Source organism: Hippoglossus stenolepis, chromosome 9 (assembly GCF_022539355.2).
Source record: "Hippoglossus stenolepis isolate QCI-W04-F060 chromosome 9, HSTE1.2, whole genome shotgun sequence".
NCBI lineage: Eukaryota > Metazoa > Chordata > Actinopteri > Pleuronectiformes > Pleuronectidae > Hippoglossus > Hippoglossus stenolepis.
In genome coordinates, this window is record NC_061491.1 from 15743181 (window position 1) to 15756407 (window position 13227).

At 40.6% G+C, this 13227-nt stretch overlaps 1 protein-coding gene across 1 annotated transcript in view; it reads right to left on the bottom strand.

The window, feature by feature from the left end:
* wscd2 (WSC domain containing 2) overlaps nt 1–13227 on the bottom strand; it is a 42415-nt gene that overhangs the window by 15487 nt on the left and 13701 nt on the right. The gene's annotated exons all lie outside the window — the stretch shown is intronic.

A 13227-nucleotide genomic window follows, 5' to 3' on the forward strand; every position in this document is an offset into this window, starting at 1 on the left:
AACGTTCTTCTCTGGGACATTTTCACCGACGTCTTTGGGAACTAATGAGTGTGGGAAATTACAGACATCATTCAAGATAATAATTAATGTAAATATCTGTGACAGAAAAAAAGGCAAACGTGCTCAAGTCAAGTTCACTCATTCATCAAATCTAGAACAAGTTAGGGTCTTTTTCCTATTCTAATTATATTTAAGTGTTAACTTTGATTATGGCATTTTTCTTAGTGACTGAATCTGGACTTTGCAAACTGTCAGGAGCCTCCGTCAAAGGAGACTCTGTTCTGGGACCAGCCCAGGAGGCTACAATTGGAAGGTAACGCTACACTCTTCTGGGTCAGGGAACTTTCCCCGAACATTCAAGGTGACGCTCGCCCCTGTGGCTTTCTGTCTGCCTCCGGACAAATCTGCAGAATACCTGTCACCTGAAACCTCAATGGCCACCCTCGGCTTTCCGCCCCCCTCTACCTTTCCCTCCGCTTGTCCGGGAGGAGTCTGGGACCCTCAAGGAGAAAAGGATCACGTTCTGCTGATGTGCTTCAACCTACAGCATCCGGGCACAAAGACAATCCTCATCCTGTCTGACTTCTCAAAACTTTGACCTGGTATCTTGTTCACCGACTTCTTACATTACTGATGTCTTTGTCTGCATTTAAATTAATGTTCAAACACAGTGTTCTACTAACATGGAGGCGGCAGGATTTATGACATGTACTTCAACCGGCCACCAGGTGGCGATCGAGACACTGTCATGTTGTCAATCTTTACATTTTTCTAGGTTGTCTTGGTTGTTTAATCCCCGCAACGGAAAATATTCCAAAATATCAGAATAACTGTTGTGTTTATAGGTTGTTGTCATAGCATACCTGATTATTTCTCGTCAGTCTTTATGCTAAGCTGAGTTTATTTAGCTGCGGGCTCAAGTTTTACATTTCAAGGAATGTAAACAAGCGTGGCATTGAGCCTTTTCCACTCATCATTTTTCACAGACTGTTCCTTTAGACATCTGTATCTAAAATGTCAATGAATCTCAGTGCTCGTCATTCCCACGAACAGCCTCTAACACAGAGTGATTAATAAGAATGCAGTTACAGAGTACAATAATTCTATATATCGTTTTCTATAGCTTCCCAGCTGTGGGAACAATATTGAAAAACGACTCCCTGGCTAAGTATTTTTGCTCCGTTTCGATGGAGAAATTAGTCATATTTCAGGGTGAATGACATACAGTAACTCTCCGACAAGCTCGTCTTTGTTTCAATATGAATAAGTAATTTGCCTTAGAGAGACTGTATCATATCTAGGTTAGGTTTCCTACATGGTCACAAGGTCTAGATAGAAAGATAAAAGTGCAGATTTCAGCAGGCTTCTTACTGATGCACTGGATGGGAACGTTAAACATGTGCTGGTCAACCCTATGATTCAGATCCTAGAAGGTCACGAGCAAAGAGAGAGCAAAGTTGAGTGCACAGGTCATATGATGGAAGATAAAGCTAAACATTAGTAAGGTGCTCTTATTCTAAGAGCTTAGTAAAGAGGTTTATGAAGATGAACTGATGGAGAAATAAAGATGCAGCACATACCACATCTACATTGGCTCTTACACGTGTAATGGAGCCACACAGGTTAATTACTGGTACTCAATAATTCATAATCCTCCTACTTACGAAGATGAAATTGAACTCTACTCGTTGATAATTTGAAGGTTCAAATGACAATAACAGGAGAGTGGATATATAGACTTGTTGCAACTGAGTGGATCCTTCATGTTGTGTGAGGTGAAATGAAACAAGTTTATACTGGTTCTCCAGTGTCGGGTCAATTCAAATGTTCACTTGGTGATGACACTTGATGAAAAGGGAAGAGATCTGCAAAGTTAATACGGTTGAATATGTTTACAAGATTTCACTGCCAAGAGCCAACAGTCCCCTTTATGAAACCACATTTAAATTCACTATCCAGATTTTTATTTGGATCAGCAACAGATTACGAACTAATAAATATCAGTGCTCTAAATATGCCTGATTTCGTTTTTCTTGTTTTTGAGTAATCCTGCTGACAGACAGACAGACATTACATCAATGAAAACATAACCTCTTTTGTGGAGGTAACTGTTCTCCCTGAAGCCGGTAGGTGAACTTCACGGAAAGCAGTAGATGAAAATCAGGAATGACTCTAGTAAACAGACGGAGGAGGAGGAGGAGGAGGAGGAGGAGGAGCAGACGAGAGACCACAGCAGTTACTTAGGTGGAGTTGACATGAACACACTGGTTGACCTTTAATTCACATTCATATTAAATGAGCCAGCAAATATTTAATCAGAGTGGATTTAGGGGAGGAAACATCAAAGTTAATCGTCGGCGAGCAGCTCGACAGGCAGCGCTGCCTCTCGGTTATCCATAAAAATTCTTCACATCCGTCATGGGACCATCGATAGAGCAACTACAAGACTATACTGTGAACTCTGGTCATTATAATCACATATTGCTGTATTTGTTCTGGTTTGAATTAAATAAACAACACTGACACGACGGATAATGTGATATGAGGTTAAACAAAAAGGAAACTTTATGCAAGATGGAAAAAGATAAATGTTTCTGGTATTAAGTTTTATCTCCTAAAAATATCAACAGGATTTGAAATCTAGAGGCCTGATATTTAGGCGGTGGATATTTTAATGAAGAAGATAAAATATTCACTTTTATTACTGGGTCCTGCAGATGTGATCAACTTCCTTTGCCCAATCTTTCTGTTGCCAAAAAGGATTTTTCTTCACTACAACCCGAGTGAGGTATTTTAACTGCTAGACCTCTGAATCCCCAGAGCAAATCTCCCATAGTTTGTTTTGGTTGCTGTGTTTTCACAGTGATAAAAGTGCAGGAAAGCAACAGCACAGTGAACAGTCAGTGAGGTTATGTTGACTCCATGGTGAAAGCCGCAATGATAGTCATTAACAGTGGGCTCCTATAGAAGAAACGCAAATTAGTGTAACAGAAACAGTGGGTAACAGTGGCAGGAAGAAGAGGTTATCTGGTGCCCCGGTGCCATTTGTGAGAAAGGAAATCGTCTGTTAGTCTTCAATCCCATCCGGTAAAAGTACTTTACTCTGCTGTAACATGTAGGATACGCTGGGCTGTTCAGCAGCAGAGGGGTTAACGGCATCAGCCGCAGCAGACCTGACCCTCCCCTCACCCTGGGGCCTGTCTTTCCGCTCTCCTGGTGTGTTTGGCCTGCCTGTGCACATTAGCCATGTTTGTCAAATCAAATCAAACTAAAGATCACATTCCTCCCCCGGTAATAACTCTGACCGTGCTTGCGTTCAAGTTTACACACACTGTTACGTGCCGTCCTACTTGTGAAGTTGCCCGCTGCCTCATTAGAGGTCCAGAGGAGAAGACACAACCACCAGAAGGCAGGCAGGGTGCTGAGAGCATCTCTGAAAAAAGTACTGAATATATAAAATGCATTAAATATGGAAACATGCCTCAATAAAATGTGTTGAGGGACTGGGTGTAACAGTAAGAAAATGTTTCTGAAGACAAAAGAAAAAGAGAAATCTCAATAAACCATGCCAAACTTCTGCTGCTCTGCAGAGCGGGTTCAAGTGGCCCTCCCAGTGCAGACGCCAACTCTTAGGAGGCCGTGACCTCTGCAAACGAGTGAGTGTGAACATGACGGCCTCCAGTAACAACACTATCAAACTGCCAAAGCAGTTTCTTAGCTTCACATTTGGCAAAAGTTACCATGGTACGCACTGCGGCTCTGGCTTCACATGCCCGCGTCAGTGATTGGCTTATTGCCCTGTAGGCTTAATTACCGATGGACACTGAGAAGGAAGCTGAACAACAATGATGTTTCTGAGTCTCTGAACAGTCACAGATTATACGAAGCTGGGAAAGCAGTTTTGAAAATCCCGAAAAGCAGAATATTTTTCTTCATTATACTCTCTCCTGTGATTATGAACCATCTATGACTATGCACTGCCACTGTCTCAGTGTTGACACCTAAAAGTGCCACTTAACAGAGCAGGAGATTAAGTTTCTAAAAACAGATTTCCATTACAGGCGTTGTCGTTTGCAGCATGTTATCTATCCGTAGGTTATCTGTTAAGGGAGCCTCTGTCTGTAATCTGTCAGATAGTCAAATCTATGCTGCAGTTCGGTGAATAATTAGATCTCATCACCACGACTCTCATTATGACCTGCTGAGAGATTAATGATACGATTCATTTCAGATTTATTTCAAACATATTTTGTTGTTTCTATTATGAAACCTCTCAAGGCTAATCACTAAACTGTTGAACCAATCTTTGTTCAGTTTAACTAAACAGTAGCTTGTATGAATATTTGGAAAGAGGTTTCTTATATTTCCACATAGGTCCACATATAGGTCCATGTAAGACAATACAAATACTATGAAGCTCTATTTAGACTATCTATAGCTAGAAATGTGTTAAAACAGTCCTATATACTGTCAGCTGTAAATACAAAGCAGACAGACATATTTCACCACCAAACGGTCTGAGGTTTTTGTGTGAATTGTAAAATATGGGGTTTTCATCCAAGGTTTTCAGCACAGCACACAGTCAAAACACTGTTGGTTCTACATATTTTTAATTCCTTCAGCTGCAGAGGAGCCAAACATTACTTTAGGACGGGACGGGACTGAGAGTGGATAAAGAACTTAAATAACACACACTGCAGGAATCCCACACATCTGCATTCGTCTATTGTTGTATTTATAAGAGGCACCAAGGTGGTCTTTTAAAAATCCTTTCTTTTTATATATTTATTTTATAAAAGGTCACCAAACATTTACCACGTGCACTACAGAACTTCACAGACAAAGTAAGGATACGTCCGCTCTTCACATTCACTCCCCAGGTTCTCTCATGGGCTGGAAAAGTAGATCTTATATTATTGGTCGATTATTTAAATATCAGTGTCAGTGTATATGTCAGCCAATAAGTCCTGAGAAACAGTAGTACAACCACTGCCAAGTTATAAGTGACGCACGACCAATCATGACTCAGACATTTAACCCACATAATTTAACATACATTCATTTATCTGGCGCATACTTTTACTATTTATTTTTGTTTGGCTCTAATCCCATCCACTAACATGGAGGAGGCAGGATTTATGACCTATACTGCAGCCAGCCACCAGGGGGCAATCGAAAAAGGTTTAACTCCTAACTAAATGAAGGAATAGAGCATGTACTTGCTGTTAAGTTGTACAGACACATCATTTCTAGGACTCAGAGTTGCAGTCATTAAGTGATTGCAGCGTTGGCCGTGTTGGTGACACCCTCTCAAAGCCTGGTGGTAATTACAGACAGCGACCCATTTGGCATTGGAGAGACTGACTAGACCAATCACAGCAAGAGTTTTAAACACAACCTATGAAGCTATTAAAAAAAATAAGCCCAGGATGGCAGGGAAAAGCTCATTGTAATCCTGATAATACTCCATGGTCCATTAAGCTCAATGGTGACCTTTTTACTCTGAAAGAGAAGAGGTAAATTAAAGGGTCTAAAAATAATGTAATCCTCTTCTTTTACTGGTGCACAGTAGTCTTAAGCTGCAGCGATGTAATGGAGTGACTGATGGACGTGGCCGTTTCCACCGGGAACACATGATAAGCAAGTGACACAGTCAAAAAGGAAACGGGAGTGAAGGAATAATACAGCCATTGAGATTGTGGACACAAAGCAGCAGAGTTCAATTAGGCATGAGCAAAGAGACAAAGACCGGACAAATCATTTGCACATAATCTGAATCAGCAATGATGTTGTAAGTGACAATTTTCGAGTTTCTTTGTAAATCTGAAGGATTGGGGGGAGAGAACAAATTAGAAAAATGGGCGTTAGACCACATTTGGGGAGTGAAATGATGAAAAATCTTTTAGGAATAACAGTCAGACACTAATGATGCACCACTAAGCTCCAAACAGACAGAAATGTCCCAGATTCCTGCTGTGCACGTTTCAGACCGACCCTGAGTAGCTGCTGATCCCGCATCCCACTTGGCCACATATGGACATTTGAAAAACAATCACTTGAATCGGTCCCCCTCTAACGGCTTCATAAAAGAGGCAATTATTCTGCAGCGGGGAGGTGCTGTCAATGGGAGATCAAATGATGTCTTCCACTATTCAACTTCAACAAAGCTCCTCATTCAGAGCGTCACAGAATATCTGCTGCTCAGGGGGTTCTCAAAGAGGAAAAGGAGGTTTTCTCTCCTTCTCCTCTCCCACCTTCGCTGAGCGCAGACGACCTCTCCGTTTTAATTAAAAGCAAATTCTGCCGGCTCAGTTCTGCTGTGAATCTCGGTCCTCTCTGCTTGAATAGACTTAAGAGCGGATTGCGAAGGGTCTCTGCGAATGTTTAGACGTTGAGGAGAAGGAGGAAGGATGGAGGAGAGGGGTGAAATAGGAAATGCCTCAGTATGGAACTTGAGGCAATTTTCAACAGCACATCATTAAGTTAAACTGCACAACACGGGCAGACACATCTTAACAAGTGGCAGCTACGAAATACAGTTATTTATTAACTGAGAACAAGGCACTTTCTTTTTCCATGTTGGACAATGACAAAACCTACATTTCTCGAAGTCACTATAGCAGCAGAGAGTGGGTGCATGGCTCACTTATATTTTGAACTGCGTTTATTATATTTGACATTAATTTGACTCCGTATTTACTACTAGTTCACCACTGTCATATAAAACAAGAGGCTAGAAGGGTTATTTTATCCTGTGATATTACTTTGAGAGCTGATTAGTGAATTTGAGGATGATAAGTATGAGCCTGTGAATCTGAAAATGTGATATTATACATTTTAACAGTGACGTTCTACATTTTCCAAATAAAGAAATGGCTCAAGCATTTTTGGCAAAACCTCTCAAGCTTGTACTTTATCATATACTGTCACATTTACTCAATCGACACAACAGATTGCGGTTAGGGTGTTTACGAACCCATCTCATATCTCAGGCTGTTGAGCAGGTTGCCAGACACGGTCAGTTAGCACACGTTTTGTGTGCTGAAACGCATCCAGCACACAACTCCCTGTAAAAGCACAGCACTCTGATTCTACCACTTTCTCTCTGATCAGGGTTTTTATATTAAGAGTGGAATAAAAGAGGATGTGGAATGCTGATGGACAAACCTTCCTGTAATCCAGCCCATTACTTTGACTTTACAATGAGCAACTTTAATGTTCAGTTCAGTGTCATTTCCAGCAGCAGCAGTTAAAAAAAACCCAAATGATCAGAACACAGGAAAATTGGCTACATTTAGCATTGATGGTGGGGGGGTGCCAAAGACAGAACAAAAAGAGAGTATAATATTGCTCTTAGATGCGTCAAGTGGCCAGAAGTAAGCAGAATGTATAAATCTGTAATATTATGCTGATTCTGTGTCTTCACCATAACAAAGGCTGTGCATATTGCATAAGTTGATAATATGTGAATAATTTTGTTTACAGCTTTTTGTGCTGCCAAAAAAACCAGCTGATTCAAAGCAGCAATATAAAGGTGGTATCATTTCTTTCATCACATACTCGGAAATATGTAAATAACATACTTCACAAAGCACTGAGTCATGATTCAAAATCCTGAGGCAGCAAATACTTAACGACAGTTTCCAACAAAATCACTAATATAGACCAAACCATTAGGTGTAATTGCTGAAAAGATGTATCTTAATTTTACATTTAATAGTTGTGTAGTTTCATTATCACGTAGAATCAGCGTTGTTATTAGAGGAACTAATTCATAGATTCCCTTTTGGTCTGATGGGCCGAACAGAAATACATTCGAGAGCGAGTGGAGATAGATACACTACTGTAGGACGTGCATGTGAGCTCCTGTGTCTGCGAGCGCCCACTCTGCTCAAGTGTCCTCGAGCAAGTAGCCGAATCCTCCAGCATCATTTTCCTGCAGCTGACCTTCTCCATGACCTTCATCAGTGGGAGAGGGAGACAGGAGCACTTTGTATTTATTTCAAAACTGTATAAAGATTTGTGAGTCAAATACTTGGCCAGAAAAAGCAGCCAATTTTTTAAATGTGAAGACATGGTTGTGCTTGAAGTGATCAGCATTGATAAAATCTCTGCTTCCTCTCGTTAGAGTCCTGCTCTTTCTCACCTCGTAAACCTCTGCGTGGTCTCAGATGTAAATCCTACACAACTGAAACCATTTTCAGTTAGAAAAACCAACGCCTCTTTGCCTTATTAATTCATTGTGGATTTCAGCTTATACTGCCAACCAATTCAGCATTTAAGATTTTGACCAATGCAAATGCTTGAGAGCTCGGTACGTGTGCGACAAAGCTGGGAAAAGAGCGGATTAGATTAGAGAGGCTACTAAAGATGTTGTTTGGAGGAGCGGGGGGATCGGGCTCACAGCACCACATGCTGGGATCACTTCAGACAACACAAGATCCTGAGACTGCAAGCTGCTGTCTCAGCGTGAGGCCGTTAAACACAAGATATTTAGTAAAACAGTTAAGTCTTTTGTATATTCTGGAAAAAACAAAGGTTATCAGATTGATATAATCACTGCATGTGATTTCTGTTTCAAAATAACACCACTTGTTGGTTGTTTAAGATGCAGCCCATAATAATTGCAGCATTTGAATCCAGGCAGGAAGTACAGAAGTACATTCTGTACTTAAATATCATTGGTAAAGTGGTTAATAATGCTTAATGTTATTTTAGCATTGCTATCATATTATTGCATTGATACATTAAATTGTGATCATTGTGTTTATCAACAGTAACAAATGAAGTATTCTCAATATCGATATATGAGTAGATCTGATTAGTAATGTAAAGTATAATATAAAGTGTACTTAAGCACAGCAGTAACACGAGTAAATTTACTTTTGTTATTTTCCAGCAGTGACAGTTCATTACACTATTACACAAAGGAATATATATATACTGTATATATAAACCTTTCCTAAGAAATCTGAAGAATAATGGTAATATTGGGTTTAATGCTGATTTGAATAGAGAATAATTCACCTTCAGGTACTGTTACAGATTCATAAATGGAAATGTAAAATGATAACATTAAAAGCAGCAGAGTTTTTCTACTGACTGTCGCCTCAATATTTCAACACCATGCACTCAAAACATGTGTTTTGAGTCACGACACAAACCTTATTTTTTCTCCACAGGAAAAATGCTCTCTTGCTGTTAGTATGCAGTCTACTGTATAGTGCTGTCACCACCCACACAAACAACCCCCAGCTGAATTTTAAGCTTTCAGTTCCCATGCTTGTGGAGTTGTTAAGGTCTCTCTGGGAAATCAACAGGAACTGAAGTGAAGGAAAACCACAGGTACAACAGAGAGAACTTCCTCACAAAAGATCCTGAGTGAAGAACATCACAGACGTGCTGACTCCGTTCAGGGTCGTGCGAGATCGGGCGGCTCGTTTGTCACTCTGAGTGTTGTTGTGCACAAGCTATTTAGGTGTTTTTGATGAGCTGTTCAATGTGCACAATCACGCAGGCCAGCGAGCCGGGTGCACTGGTGTGGATGAATTCATTTGAGCAACATGAAGTGAGTATGTAGCTGGGTGCTCTGTGAGCATGCCTTGCAAAATGCGTAGTGAACCATGGGCCACATCAGCATCACACAAATCTGCCTGTAAAAGGTCGAGCAGCACCAGAGGCCTGCTGTCAACATATCCTCTCCAATTAAATGTGAACATCATTACAGACCGACGTCCTATTTTTAACTCAAATGTTGTCGTTTTGATTGGCATCAGCTCTACATGAAATGACAACATCGTGACGGACGATAAATTATCAACGTTTAAATCTGTACGACTCTACTTGATAACTTAAAATGGCTTCAAACTGACATCTGGTATTTGTTAGTTAGCAGGATTATGAAAAAACTGAACCTATTAGAAAATAGAAATAAATTTTGTAGTGAAATAGTTTTTTTGTTTTCTTTTTCTCTCGTGAGACAGAGAACTGCATTGCAGGCCAATTGCTGGAATGTGCACAACTGCAGCTGAACCTCTGAAGACTTACTGTCTGCGTGGGCGGGAACAACTTTACGGATGATAGCGAGCGTGAGCAGGCAGCAAATAGAGCTGCGAATAGTTGTACAATGCAGTAATGGAGCAGAACACAAAGTTAGAGATTTGTTAAGTTATTATGAGAATGGGACAAAAAAGTTTTGGGTTGATTATGAAACTGTGGCAGGACAAATAAGACTATGGCCAGCCGTCAGTCTAGATAATTGATGGGAAAACATTGCTTTGACATGGCATTAGCTGTGGTGGAGGTATGTGCATCTCTCAGAGCATCCTTCTACATTCTTATTCTTTAAAGTCACATGTACTTTGGAATGAGCAGGTTTATTGTATGTTTAAGCCAAATCTTGAAGTAGTAAGAGTAAAACATACTACAAAATGTTTCTTTTGGGCATGAGTTACTAACGTATTAGTGTGTATATACTGTACTTCATGTGAGTGTATCTATATATGTATATATTAAATACATATACATGTGTTATACATATGTTTGTATGCTTTTCAGAAAATGTAAATGCAATTTTTGTCCTATTTAATTAATTTATTCATTTCAATTGACATTATTTTATATTCTCCTTTGACTGAATTATAGATTTTTTAATACAGTTAAACAAAGAACATAATGTTTATTGAAGACTTTATCTGTTTGCTCAAACATTTGTTTTCGTTCACTAGAGAACGGTGTCAGAGCTGTTGTCCTCAGTTACTACATGAACCTGAAAATCCAAAGTATATTTAGAAAGAGTAATTTCTGCAATATTGCAAAGGTTACACGTACATGTGTACACATGGGAGAAAAGCAATTCCATGTGCCTACATGTCTGTGTGTGCATGTGTGAGTGTGCTGTGTGATAGAAGTAGAAAAAGGCGAAGTATCTGGGGATTCGGGCTTTTCTGACAGCTGCCTGCTCTGGGCTTACAGGAAGCAGCTAGCCTCTCCTCAGATGAATAAAATATGACCAGCGCAATACAGTGGTGTTGCACTGTTGCTCTGATGCAACATATAACAACGTCTCTAATGCAAAGCAAGACAGAGGAGAGTATGTGTGTATGTGTTGATGCCTCCTCTGTCATAACAGAGCAACATAACATGCTCAATTATTTTCTTAAAGAATGCACCTCGCTCCGGTGGACGTGGTTGCTTTTGCAGTTCGCACAATTCTCCAAGCCTTATTTTTCATTTCCCTCTCTGCATGACATCTTCCCATGAAGGCACTTTGGATGTTATGAGCTCGAGTTTTGAGTTTCTGCCTCTAAAAACCTGAAGGAACTCTTTTGGTGGAAGAGAAGCTGTGAGTGAAGTTTTTTTTTCCTGAGTAACTGGAGCATTGTTTATGGAAAAATGTTAGTGCTGAATTTTTCAAATGTCATTTTTCAGTGAGCACCAAACCACAAAAAAAAAATCCATAAAGCGCTTAGTTGTATTGCGAAGGAGGCAGAATTCTCAGAGGGAGACATCTAAAAACCATCAGCAGATCTGCATGAATAGACAACGGCGATGGTGAGTGGAAAACATACTTAACCCAGAATGCTCTCAGAGAAGAAAACAGGGTTTGGCCTCTTGGCAGCATTCATTCTTATAGATCCTAAGAACAGTGACATCCAAAATCGGGAAAAGTGGAAGGTCTGCTTGAACATTTTAAAAACTGAAATTATTTGATAAAAACATACATCCACATATAGAACTATACAATATATGAATAGATATAACATATGGAATAAAGAGAGGATATCTAATTTCTTATATAATTATTGAGACAGGCTGAACACAACTCCCACCAACCAGTCAGTTTTGAAACACTTTAATTTGAAAATTGCAAAGTGAGAGTGGATAAAAGGTTAAAATGTGATGGGGCCAATGTTAACTTGAGACAAAAACTGAAAAAATCGAGACTGAGCTTCATAATTAACAACACTTTGATGTCTTGTACAGATTCACAGCCCCTCTGTGTTTTCTTGGTGGTGAAACAACATTTGAATATCTGCATGACGCCATTGAATCTACAATAAAAGGGTGTCTGAAACTGCTGCAGTGGTAAAACAAACAAAAACAAAAGTTGGGAACCACTACGCTGGAAATAATGTGGATTGCGTTTTGGCCTCAATCTCAAGCCGTGCAGCCAGACCGTATTTAAGTTGCTGCGGTTGACTGAGAAGAGGGTTGAAGCGGGAGTCAGTGAAGCGCTGAGTAGGAGCTGGAGCTGAGTCATCCTGTCCCTAAGCAACCTGGGAGAGACATCTGCCCGGTCACAGAGAGACAGCCGAGGTGGTGATGGGGGCTGACAGCGGCGTGGCGACGGACTCGTGGTTGTCCAGGTGTGCTCCGTTTAATTAGCGTAATGGCTCCTAACAGCGCGGCCAACCTGCACGGCTTTACTGACATATGGAGAAAATTAGCTCTGCTGGAGGAGCTGAGGTCTGTGTTCTGCTAATGGCCAGATTCAGAGAAGTACATGATGAGGGGATAAACTCATTCTGTTTGCTGCTGGAAATGTAAAAGTGAGTGTAAGAATGATAAGACCTTAATTTAAAGTTAGGGTAGGTAATCCTGGAAAAGCTCAAATACAACCCACCCCCTCCCATCAGCCCTCGTGTCAAAAGCTACGCCCCCACAACACATGGACATGCACTGACAACTGCTAGAAGTCGACTTTTTTGTGACTCGCTCGCTATAACTGTGTATACAATATGAAATGATTGGTTGTGTGATGACAGTCAGGAATGAATGTAAGCCCCTAAACTTTTGACAAACACGGGACCTGAGGCTGCTCTTTAATTGGTTGTTGGAAAAAAAAGGAAAAAAAAAGCTGCCTGGCGAAGATACGGCGACCTTAGGTAGAACTGCGGCCAATCCGGTGAACACCCTTTCACAAGGCTTTCAACGGAACTCGGTCTGGATCAGCCCGTTTTACAGATTCAGCAGCCGGCACTTGGGGCTTCTCCTGCTCTTGTTATGAGAAAAGAGTTCGCTAACCGGATATGGTGTAAGGAATGTCTTTTATTGCGGTGGTGTGAGAACAAAAAAATCTCTCTGAAAAATTCAAACGGCATGAAAGTTGCCACAGTCAACACAATGAGGCTACATTTGTGCTGCATGCTTAGCATTGCTCAGCAGCTTGATGAAGGCTACAGGATTGGCATATTGTGTGTTGTGTTGTTTTTGTTGAGTCTGGCT